Source organism: Wyeomyia smithii, chromosome 2 (assembly GCF_029784165.1).
Source record: "Wyeomyia smithii strain HCP4-BCI-WySm-NY-G18 chromosome 2, ASM2978416v1, whole genome shotgun sequence".
NCBI classification, from domain to species: domain Eukaryota; kingdom Metazoa; phylum Arthropoda; class Insecta; order Diptera; family Culicidae; genus Wyeomyia; species Wyeomyia smithii.
The window spans coordinates 40,883,438-40,896,366 of NC_073695.1; the positions used below are offsets into that span (position 1 = coordinate 40,883,438).

At 39.6% G+C, this 12,929-nt stretch overlaps 1 protein-coding gene across 2 annotated transcripts in view; it reads right to left on the bottom strand.

The window, feature by feature from the left end:
* Positions 1-12,929, bottom strand: part of LOC129723969 (mucin-12) — a 148,379-nt gene that overhangs the window by 69,541 nt on the left and 65,909 nt on the right. Inside the window, exon 3 of one of the 2 annotated variants that reach the window (XM_055678490.1) lies at positions 201-268. The exons of the other annotated variant lie outside the window; for it this stretch is intronic. The gene's annotated coding sequence lies outside the window, so the exon portion shown is untranslated. The remainder of the gene's footprint in view (positions 1-200; positions 269-12,929) is intronic. 2 annotated transcript variants of the gene reach the window in all.

The following is a 12,929-nucleotide window of genomic DNA, read 5'->3' on the forward strand; positions in this document are numbered from 1 at the left end:
TTCTCTAGATTTGTAACGAATACCTGCAATGAGACTCCGCAAACCTGACTGGCAAATGACCGAAAGACAGACTAGACTTTCTCTTTTCGCTAAAGCTTCAAAGCTAGACTTGTTCATCCTCTAGAAAAAATCCTCTGTTGTTGGTAATAAAACTCGAATAGTTTGAAATTCAACAGTCAATGCATTTACTTTGAACGCACCTTAAGTGATACGACGCCAGGCTTACTGCCATCGTCCAAGTCGATTTCGTAACTGCGATGGCACTCACCTACAATAAAAAAGGAAATAAAATAACGTTAGTTTTATGCTCTCCTGTTGCTCAGTGCTGCGAAAGATAAACAAAATTGACAAATAGAGTGCGTCTCACGTTTTTATACGCTGGTGTGTGTTTTTTTTCTGTATACATGCATATAGTGCGTAGAGAAAAATTCAACAAGCTTCGATAGACATCTTAATTACTACAAAGCAACATAGTTGCTGGAATTCAAAGACGACCACAATCGGTATCATGTTCGTCCGCTTTTTTTTTCCTGGATCAGCATTTCATGTGGTCATCGTACGGCACATACGGCTGATCGTATCTTTCGCAGACTCGACAGTATTCGGCACGCTCTCCGTTCCCCTTCGAAACCCGACTGACGGGCTTCGAGTTGGCTGTGGTTGACAGTCAGGCGTCTGGATGGATATGTCAGCTTTTCAATTCAATCCAATGTTACATGGATTTATGAAATTGGATACGATCGCTACATTTGAACTGTTCTTCAAAATCCGAAAAAGAACTTGTAAATTTAAATGGGTGATTCTCTACGAAATTGCAAGACTTACGGTGGAATTGTTGACTCAAATGAAAATGAAGGCCACAGCAGTTACTTTTGTTACAATCAGCTCTTTTTCTGCTGACCACAAACCGTGTCTACGTAAAGGTTTTTTTGCTGAGCTATTTTCAATTGCAGCAGTGACATTAAGTAGGCTATGAATGTCCGTTCGTTCTCGGCTTTGTCAAACTTTTTGGATTTCCTGAGTGCTTGAATATGTTGAATTTTCCGGTGCTTTGTGGTTCTACACATTAGACCATCTAAAAATAACTCCCAATTTTGAGTCGTTCACACAGCAGAAGATGTAGCCTTTCTTTTTTTCGTCCCAATGGTGAATAGAAAAAAATAAAACCAACCGCACCGTGAGCCATTGTGTAAGGCAACTGAATCGGGTTCCAAGCAGTCCTTCTAGCAGAAGGCAGCACAGCAGCAACGGCAGTATAGAGGAAGAAGCGAAAGTCGTAAAATGTCTCCGAACTCGGTGCAAAATTTATCCCGCTTCGCTTCAACCCAACACCCACGCCACTAGTCCGCCCAACTCCGACTTCGTCTTTCCACCGACGGAAAATGACCGACACCGAACGTGGCGAAGAAAGCAACGGCGCGGCCAGCGGCCCGTTCAGAGTGAAACGAGGTCAAACATTTGTTATTTCGTGATGTCTTTCACTTCTTCGTTCTTAGCCGCCTTTTGAGAACCCCTCGTCCGCACCAACCACGATCAACTCGGCATGTGTATGCACCGGGGCGAACGCTGCATCGTTCGACAGCAATACCGGCTGAGCTGGCTGTGCTCTTAAGCATGTGGTAGTTGTTTGTGGTTTGTATACAACCGACCGACAGGCAGCCATGGTGCAGAGTGAAAATCAGCTAAGAAAGCTATCTTTATTGACTTTGCCAACCAGGCTCAAGTTTTTTTTCGTTTTAGCTGCCCGCACTCAACGGTATGAGGCAAGAATCGAGTTGAAATACTATTTGGATGAAAATCGATTGGTTGCACTTTTGCACATATGGCGCACAACTGCCGCCTCGCGAAAGGAGTGGTGTTTTCTTTTCGGGACATTAATTTGTACGTGATCATTGGATGTTGGCCTAAGATGATCTAATCGTTCGTTACTTTGTTAAGACGAAGAAATTGAAATATAATTTGAAAGAAAACTAACTAGGAAGCTTAAAGCGATCATCTCAAAACATGAAGCAGGTGCAGGCCCAAAATAATTCCCACCAGTAAAGGATTTGATTCAATCAACAAAACACAACACAACCATCAGCTCCCTTCTGCCCTGACACAGACGAATGATGATAAACGATGGGTACGTCACTGCCAGACCGGTCGGTTGCTATTAAATTCCTCCCTACCCTACGTTCTGCTTTGTCAATGGTGACTGAATGATGAGAGTGGCATCCACTGACTTCTTCCTGTTGGTGGTAGTGACTCAGCTCGACTAGACAGACCGATCCAATCGATCAGCAGTGGCGGTGAGGGGTAGTCATGTTATGAAGAGTCAGGCGATAATCTCGGGTCGTCACATTTGTAGTGTCCTTTCATTGCAGCTTACAGGGCCGACTTTGATCGATTCTCAACTTGGTACGGTGACCTACGTCTTTTTTCTTGTCAAACTGTTTTGAAATTCGATACAACAGATGATCGAAAAAGTGCCGTAAGCCACAAAGTAGTCTGCATATTTCCAGCCGGTCGTCGTCAAAAATGTAAATGTTCAATTTCAAAATTAGGATATATTGAACTCATTTATGATGCAACGCATGCATCGAACGACTTTGCAATTTGCCAACCCTGCTTGGAGTGACATTTCTTGGTCCTCAATTCGCCATTAGTTTGCATAAATTTTGCTCGCAATTGCTACTCGAAGCAAAGGCGAGCATTTACGTAGCGCTTTAAATCTTGATAAATAGCAAACAACAGCGCACGCCCTTGCGAGAGTTAAAATTAGAGCTTCAAGCACTTGCAACTGCATGCTTAATGACCAGCACATCTCGTACATGTATATATCTATAAATGCTTGCAACTTTGTACGCCATAGTCTTAAGACGCCTTGTTGTTTACCTTCTGGAAGTGTGTGCGCACAACCAGAGCAGGGAGTAACTGACTGATAACACCTCATGCTCCTGGTTCCTCCGCATATGGTTGGCAACACGGCAACACTGATAGTGGATTGTTTACAAATACAACACATCAGCCGAGTGGTTTGACGCGGTACAGTACGGGCAGGTTTCCGTCATCGTAGTAGCCATAAACCTTGTTCGGGAACGCTTCTATTATAAACGACACATGCGAATGATCGATTTGTACAAGCGATAGTAGGTTAACGATAACGTGCGCCATCAATCTGCACGCTTGAGCTCATTAGAGCGAAACAACCGTTAATGTTGTGTAACAAAAAAAAACACACAACAATCATGACTACCAGAAAATCAATACAACCAAAAAAATGACACGCCTGAATAAACGAATCTTTTGCACTTCTCACATGCACTTTTTAGTCATTGATCATCATTTTGGTCTTCTATATTTGTGTGTAATCAATTGTGCCAAAACTTTTTAAAAGACTGCCAATTTTACGATTATACGTAAGAATCAGTCACTCGATCAGGTAAGATCAAGTTTCAAGAACCACGAAAAACCAAGACTTCTTTTCAGAGTTATTGCGCTGAAAAGGAGTGAAAATGCGACAAATCATCGAGCCTACTGATACAACAAAATTTACCTACTTCACGATTCGGTTTTAATCATTAACTCTCTGTTGTTCAATACGCCTTAAAGTCATCTTACTGAATCAAAACTCCTCTCTTACCATCAAAGTTGCCGATTGCCTAACCACGACAATGACATGCCCGTGCGCTTCTGAGAAGTGACAAACTGGTCGGTTTGCTCTGCCGTTCCGGTGCACGGAAGCGCTTTCCGCTTGGAAATGTGAATCACGACGGTGGCTGATAATCGAGAGATGCTACAAAATCGAGGCCTACTGCAGGTTACCGCACTGTTGTCATGGCGAAATTACAAACCAGCAGAATGGAGGCCCACAGGGAAAGACGTAAGTCTACGACTCTTTTTATCGAGCTTAAACCGGATTTGTGTAATCAATCCACCACCTTTCGTCCCTTCTTCCACTACTTTTCCACAACAAACAATCCGGAAATAGTTGATCGCATATATAAGCAATTATGAAGGCATTATTAAATTTATTGCTTTCGCTCTTCTTCTTGGGTATTTCTTCCGCTATCGGAATGCAAACTCGTTTTTTGCCCCAACCACTGGAGGGCCAAACTCCACAAGAAAGAGAGAAAAATATATAAAAAGAGAGAGAAGGGATATTAATCGTTCATGCTATTTAATTTATCTCTTAACTTCGACCGAACCGGTATTTCCTATTTTCCACCACGGCCGCTCCACTTTTCCGTACCGTTAGTCAGCGAAAACGGCTGCCACTGCTGCTGCTGCTGCCTGATCGGAAAATGACTCAGCTGATTCGGGTATTGTTTGCCACCCAGCAGTTGTCGGAAATAATCTCGTCTGTCACCTTTGAACGGTGAACGACTAAACAGCACAACAACAATGGGGGCACCATTGGCCTTGACAGTGCATTCGCGTCGCGCAGAGTGGACTGGGAAAAACGACTGTGCCGGTTTGAAATAAATCGCCGAAGGAGGTCTTCTCTTCCATCCCGGTCCAAAGCTGATAAATAACGGAGCTGTCAGGAAAAACGTCCTAGGATTAATTGCATCCGGACCGGTGGAGTCGCCTGTCCTGCTGAGATTGGATAATCCCAGTGGAAAATAAGGAGACAAACAGGTTCGCTGTTCCAGTATGAGAAAAATAGCAAGAAACAAGCCAGAAGGCCAGTACTGGTAATGAGTTCACGCTAATTTGCAATGCAACAAATTATCTTGTTTTATTCTTCTAATTGTCACTGAGTAATTGAAGATAGGTGACAGGTTTACAAATCTTCGAAATACTAATTGAGAAAACTATATGTTTTTAAGTTGTCATTCGCTCAGGACACGGAAGTAACCATATTTATAGTCCATTTTTCCGCAACAAACAAATGCACGTGCCTTCAGCGTAGTTTTTTGGCTTTCTACTTGCCCGAGAGCACCTTTATTGTGACACGTGTTCAAACAATACGTGTTCCACAGATGATACGTGAAAGGTTAAGTAGGTTTTTTCTGATAAAAATGTCTGAAGCGAAATAATACAGTTGTTCCAATAAATTCAAAGCCCCTATTGGGACAGGCCTAAAAGCAGCTCTAGACTTATAATGACCTTCGACAATTTGTACACGGTAATGGCATTGACATCTCACGCACGTAGTGCTAATCGTTGTGGGAATTGACACAGCAAACAAAAGTCTGTTGAGAAGATTTACAGCTGAAATTTCATTGCTCATGATTAGGGTTGTGACTTTAACTGTCTTATAAAATACAAGCAAAAGAGTATGAGGTTCCAAGTGTTGATTTAACATCGATATTTTTCACACAAGTAAATCAATTAACACTTGCTAGTAATCTGGTACACACCATAACACTCCTGTTTACACGTATATGCTTTAGCGGCACTTATTTCAGTGCTGGCGCTAAACGCGAATGTTTCACGCACATTAAAAAAAAATGTGTTTTTGGATGCAGAGGTATGCAGAGATTAAACAACATTGGGTTCAGATCTCGAATATAATTTCAACTATTTCTTTGTTTATTTGAAAAAAATTGCTGGACTTAATTTTCTAGTCATTTAGAATATCAATTCTCAGCAGTCCAAGGCAGCTAGTATGCCTATGAATTGTAATTCTACTATACCTAGTGATTGTTCAAATCTCGTCTATTATTTTTTGTTATGTTTTCCTTTTGTAAATCGGATTAATTGAATTGAGAAAAGTTATGGATAGTTAACCCTCTAGTGCCCACTGCCGCCTTCAGACGGTCTTCAGTTACACCTCTAAAAAGCTTCAATCAACACTCAAAAAATGTTTATAAAGATTCATAGCGATTTTTTCGAAGTCCGTCTGAAAATTAACTTGCACACTAGGGTAACGGGGGTATTTTGGCCAGCTTTGGGAAGTGTTTTCACAGTTCATTAAAAACAAACACAACTTTACAACATAAATACCTACTCTATTATACAATTGTTAAAAGAAAAGTGTCTATTTTAATATACACCGTTTAACAATGCAATATATTGAAAAATATCCTAGAAATATCAAAATTTCTACGAAGTACTAAAAACATATTTAGGTCCACCAAATTTTTAATTTGGCCCACCTTTATATCTACAGACGTGTATGGTAATAGTTCGGACTAATTATATTTAAGATCATCATCGGTATTTTTAGAGCAAAAATAGTGGGTTTGAGGAGAAAATCCTTCTGCTGTGAATTTTTGTAAACTTTAGGCATCTAAAAATGAAATGATTTGGCTTATAGCGGTTTAACAGGCATTCTCATCCAATTTCATATCGTTAAATGTGATAAATTGCGTAGTAATTATCTGTAAATTGTCACAAGCTGCTTATTTGTTCACGTGCAACGGTCGAACGGTAATCGAAGAGATGGTAAAACTTGGCATGGCCAAAATATGTTGGCTTCAGAAAGAGGCAAACATATTTCGGCCATGCATTCAACCACTTTTTCAACTTTTTCCAACATGTTAGAGTATACAAACTGTTTCTTTGATATTTTATTGATGCTACTACAACAACGAAATGTTTTAAAAGCATACATATTTGTTACAATAGCTTCCGGACGTTGACTTATATATTACCACTTCCTCTTGACTTTGGGTTGACTCAGCCATGACTTTGAATATGTATGAACTAATTCCAAAATAACACTACCTAGAGCCAGTTTTTTGCCGAAAATTATAGTGTAGTATGATTATTAGGTGTGTTATTCAATGTTGCATGCATAGGTTTCTAATATTCGTTGAATTTATCAGAAAAAATGCGTAAAATGTTACCGGATGGGCCAAAATATGCATGTGGGCCAAAATACCCCCGTTACCCTAGTGGGTCAATGTAAATGTTATTGTAAAAAGTTGTTCTGCCGGCCAACCTAAATTTTCTGTCAACATTTGGTTTCATTCGTAAATGATAAATATAGAAAGAAAACTGCTGAAACTGTACTCACTTTAAGCCATCAGTTTCTCTTTCTCTAAGTAAAATTAGTACTATTGATGTCATTTCTATAGATCTGAGCATCGCGTTCATTTGCTTGCATAGGAAATGGTTTTCTGATACGTGTTGTCGCCACATTCTCGTTTGCTATATGGGAACAACTGGGTTAGGAATATGTTGGTACGAATCTGTTCCAACAAAATATATTTGAGCTCTCAGGTCAATTACTACATCTACTTGATCTATAACGTGATCTCTTTGTATCGGGTTATAGAAATAGAAAAATAAGTTCTTGCAAATCCATATGTTCTAAGAACAAAAACTTTCAAAACCGAACAGAGCCGAAAAATAAGCTAATAGTTGCTTGGATCTAAAATTATTATTATATTTTGAATTAACTCCGAAGCTCTCATTAACCGTAAAACTTCTTCTAAAGGTTAACAAAATATAATCATCCTCATTAGCTCAGAATAGCGAAAAACAATTTCAAGAATCAGAGAAAAATTTAAAAAAGGATTCCAACCCAACTTGAGCTTGAAACAGCAGATTACATTTCTAAAACAGTTGGCTGCGAAATCTGTGTATAAAAGACAGCAGGTCGAGTTCCGAATCGGAATGTAGCACCAAGGCTTTGCTTCGCTCTATGGAAAGAGCAGAGTGAATATTCATCGCTCACTTCTTGCCCAGCATGATCGCTGCGTATAGCAAATTTTGCACCAAACTTCTTTATTTTTCTTTGTGCTGTGTTTCTGCCGCTCGCAGAGTGGTGAATCACTCATATGAAATGTACAGAAATACACCGTGGTGATGACTGATTGATAGCATTCGAGAAGCAAACATGCGTGACGGGCAGCTGTTTTTTTTTTTTCAGTTCAACGATTCAAAGTAAGATGTGTAGTTATTGAGTGTAATGTCCTTTCGTGCGAGAAAGATCACGCCACTTTATTATCTCTCTGGAGAAATACTTCAGATTCCACTGTGGCGTTTTTTTTTTGCAATCTATTCAGATACACACAATTCGCTGCTCTATTCAAACAAGTGCGTGGCTTTGCCCATCAGTGTGAGAGTAGTTGTTTTCGCAATGAAAATTATTCTCCTACACGCTAGTGATTCTCTAAGGAGAAATGAAAAGCCTGACCACCACTCTTTTCCACTCTGTGAGAACAGACCAAGCAGCCCTTAGAGTGCAATAGTTTTCTTTTCTCTTTTCATCTCGAGGAGTCTGCAGGTTTCATTTTGCTCATCTTGATCTTAAAGAGAATACAATTCAATGTGCATCTCACCATCTACCGTTGAGAGAGCGAGGTTAATAGTTTCTCTGGCGTATAAGCGGTCATACGCAAGATGAGTGAAATGAATTGCTCTGTGAACATCAGAGTATTGCGTTACTATCCTCATCGTCCTCAGGTGCGATGAAAACAGTGTAAAATCGAACGTTCTGCAAAATACGCACCCATGGTGAGTTCTGAATTTTTCTATGATATTAAACTCAAAAACTTTTAGAATGTGGCTTCAATGTAAACCTACATGTTTCGTTCTTAGGCCAACTTGTCACCTAGTATTTGAAGCTAATGAAAACTGCACCCTCTTAACCCGTAAAGACCTGGGACGGAACTTGTTTTTTGAAAATGCTCGTTCTAAGCACTGGAACGGCCGATTTGGGAAAACTTGGAATTTTGTTCAAGGGGAATAGTTGCTTTAAGTTTTGGTAAAGATGCCAACCCTCTGGACCCCTCTCCGTTTTCGTGAGACGCAAATATGTCTGTTTTTTCTAATTTTTCAAACAAATTGAGCAAACACTGGGAATTTTCATACGTATCAATTGCTGTATCAAATCATGTCAGGTGGCATGTATCATGTATCAAATCATGTCAGGTGGATGACAACATATTTAAGTACAAAATCACAAAACTACGTATTTTCATCAAATTCATATGAGAAAATCGTTCTTCAAATTTTAAGCTCTACGTTTTTGAAGTAAGGTCTCTTGAATCAATATGCGATGAAATATTTATTTTGGCATGCAAATATAAGATTGGATTCAAGAGACGTCACTCTGAAAATGTAGGGCTTAAAAATTGAAGAGCTAAGTTGAATCCTACCGTGGGAGACTGGGAAAATCAGGTTTCTATAGAAAATACGTACTTTGGTGAATTTATATTGGTTTTTCTCAAAATGTTTGCATGCTAAAATAAATTTTTCAGCGCGTATGGATTTAGGAGATCTTACCGCAAAAATGTAGAGCCTAAAATTTGAAGAACGGTTTTGTTGTTTGATTTTTTATAAAAATACGTACTAACGGTACTACTAACGGAGTACTAACGGGTGACATCTAAAATTTCAGAATTATGTTGAGGCTCTCTTACTCCACAACAAACAGGCTCAGCGAGAAATAAGCAGAGTAGGCAGTGTGACTTTGCACTCGTATCCAAGTGCGTTTTAAAACTTGCTTGCACATTTATTTTCGGTTTCCACGTAAACCCTACTAACGGTGCATTACACTTGAGTTAGATTTGAGTTTGAATCCTGCATAACAACAATTGCATGAAAATCGAATTGTGATGAAGTTCGCGCCGCGTCTGCTGCAACAGTTTGTTGCATTGTCATTCGAAAGCAAAAATTCGATCTAAAAACAAAACTCATCGCGTCACATCATCGCCTGCTTCGTTGAATACATCGTGCACTGCATGCATTGCACGCATTTAAACTCAATCAATCAGAGTGTGCGGTGCAAAAAAACTCAAGGAAGCAGATTCAAGTTGGATTTAAATCTGGAAAAGTGTTACTCAGTTCAACTTTGCACGAGTTCATGCCATTCATCACTTGAAATAAGAGTATCTTTATGTTAGTTCTGTCCCTTCTCTTTGCGCCAGCATTTTCTGTTTTATTTCTCTAAGCACTGTTCTGTTCAAAATGGCGTCGAAACAGAATGCGTTGCGCAAACGAATTGTACAGTTCTAACTGAGCTGCTAGAAATTTTTTACAAAAGTTCACGACAAACTGTTTATATTTACCGCAAACTTCAACAATAATCCGTCAGGAAGGCCAAAGAAGTGGACAAAATAAGATTTTTTTTCTTGTCTAAATCATGGTTCAAGCCTAATGGTTTGGCCATCAATCAAGAACCAGAACGAAAGTTTGAACCAAATTTCGATTTCATTTCACCATACCGATTAAGGGTGTGTGTTTTGTGCAGATAACTTTATTGCAGATTTTTTCAATTATTTTTACAAACTACGATATAACAAACAGGTTGACCCGGCAAACTTCGATTTAAATAATTTTAAACATTCCAAATTGATTGATACCTTGCGATTTCTTTTTAGTCTGCAAACGCACGATGAATCTGATATTGAATACGGTCAAAGTCAAACGACAAATCGCTTGAATCGATTGGATTCATCGGAATCACAACATTCTCGCTTTTGGTTTATGTACATGACCTCGATTTTGGATATACTCTTAAGAGATGGTCGGGTTTGATGTTTTTCAAACCCATACCCGACCCGAACCCGAATTTTTTTTTCGATCGGAACCCGAGCCCGACCCGAACCCGAAACTTTTTTTTTCGTTCAAATCCGTACCCGAAAATTTTGTTTCTATGAAACCCGAACCCGAGATTTCATAGATTTTATAGTCGGGTTTCGGGTTTTCATACCTAAACCACACCTGAACCCGAAATTTTTCAAACCCGAACCCGACCCGAACCCGAAATTATTTTTTTTCACCGAACCCTTAACTTTCGAAAATTTTCAAACCCGAACCCGACACGAACCCGTCGGGTACGGGTCGGGTTCGGGTTACGGGTTTGAAAACCCTGAACCAGACCATCTCTAATACCAATATTGGGTGGTAGTCGGCCAATTTCTGCTGTTTTTCTGGCATGTCAGCATCAATCTGATTCCGGAAATACCCATGTTGGGTGTTATAGGTCGGACTCGGTTATACGGAGTGTCGAAAAAAATTTCACTCCGGATAGTCGAATCACCATTTTTTTTACAAATTTGCCTTTTACGAACGTAAAATAATGATTTTCTTCCATTATGTTACTTGAATGATGCAGTGGCGTAACCAGAAATCACTTCTGTGGAAAAAGGGGTAAATTCTCGAAAAGCAATAAAATAATAATTTGACACTGATTATTTCACTTAACTAAAACATACCAAAAAGGACAAAAAATGGCGACTGAAAGGGATACCGAAGGTAAAATTTAGCTTCTGTGCTGGTCGATTTTTAGCTTCATTCTGGTTCCGGAGATACAGGATACAGATGATATTTGGTCACTTAAGGAGGTTTTCCAGAAACCTAAAGTCGTCATCTTGAATCTCAAAATGGCATGTGTAATCAATTTCTGGTCCCTTGGGGTCATTCTGATTGCGGGAATATTCATATTGGATGGTATTTGGTCACTTTCCACTGTTTTTCAGAAACCGGAAGTCGCCATCTTGGATTTTGAAATATAATTTGAAAACAATTCCTGGCCTCTGAGCGTTATTCTTGTTTGTTGATTTTTTGTTCCTGTGCATCATCTTGATCATTTTGAGCTGTTTTCCGGAAACACTGATTGAAGTATCTGTTTAACTTGTCTGGGAGACCTCCCTTCCTTCCAGAGCCTTCACATGCAGAAGAAAAAGGGGGGTCGAACCACCATGAAGTTTTTTCTTGCTCTCAAAAACCTCAACATGTCCAATTTGGTGATGTCCCCGTGGTTCTGTGGTTAGCGATGTCGGTGGCTAGCTCTCCCACACACGGTTGTGATGTCGGGTCCGATTCCAGATCAGGACGAGGATCTTTTCGAGCTGGAAATTTTCTCGACTCAGCACTGGGGCACGGTGTATCATTGTACTTACCCTACAACATGCAAAATGTGCCAAAACAATATCGATAACGAATTTTCTCAACTACTCTAGTTGATCGAGACCGCTATTAGCACTCCAGGCTAGCGTGCGATATTGTTTGTTGTGTCCAATTCAGTCATGTTCCAGAATAAGGAGGGGTCTCGAACTACCTTAGTCATCTTTCTCGGCCTCTATACTGCCGTGAGATGACAAAGTGACGTAAGTGCCACTTTCTCGAATATGAGTTTTCATGCCAATTTGTTCACTATTCGAAGACCTATCTTTTGGTATCTTCCTTTTCGTTGTTACTTATTCGTACGTTACATAAAATCAAAAAAACAAAGTGACGTTGGCACACATTTCCATACAAAAGTGACGAAGAATTCTTTCGTTTTTGGGCCGTACTGAAAAACTGATCACTTGGATCTACGTCACAATGTCATCTCACGGCAGTATAGGGGTTATACAATATTTCACGCTGATCGGTTCTGTAGTTTCCAAGTCTATTAGGATCAGACAGACAGAGCAGCATTTCCATATGTCTAGATTATGTGAACCAACAAAACAATATAGAGGGTACTATTGGATAACGCCAAAGTAGTTGAGATGCGGATAAGGAGAGGTTGCTGCTCTAAGGTAATAAGGAAATAATGAACTCGAAAAATTAGTATAATCTGTTATTGCGCAACGATTTGGATCCTATTTAGTCGGCGTGCTGTCAAGCCGAACCAAGCGCCGAAACCTTTATTTAGACTAATCGGCATTCAAATTTTAATCATCTCATATGTTTGCTGCAAGCTGCTAGAGAGATTTTTTTTAATAATACCATAATGAACAGTTCAAATGACTTCGTTTTTTTTTTTCATGAAAAATAGGTTATTAAATTTCACATCCGCTGGCGTTAATAACACTTGGTTTAGTCTGGTCGCACGCCGGTCATTTGATGAATCGAACACTCTGTGTGAAGAGATTCAATTCTCTACACAGTTCTCAAATGTTTCCGGAGTAACGCAAGGTAGTAATCTTGGACCGCTACATTTCATTTTATTTGTCCGTAATATTGCTCTATTTCTTCCGAATGATTGCCATAGTTTTTACATTAATAACGCAAGAACGCAGACTTCGTTGAGCTTCAATGACCAGTGGATATTTTCA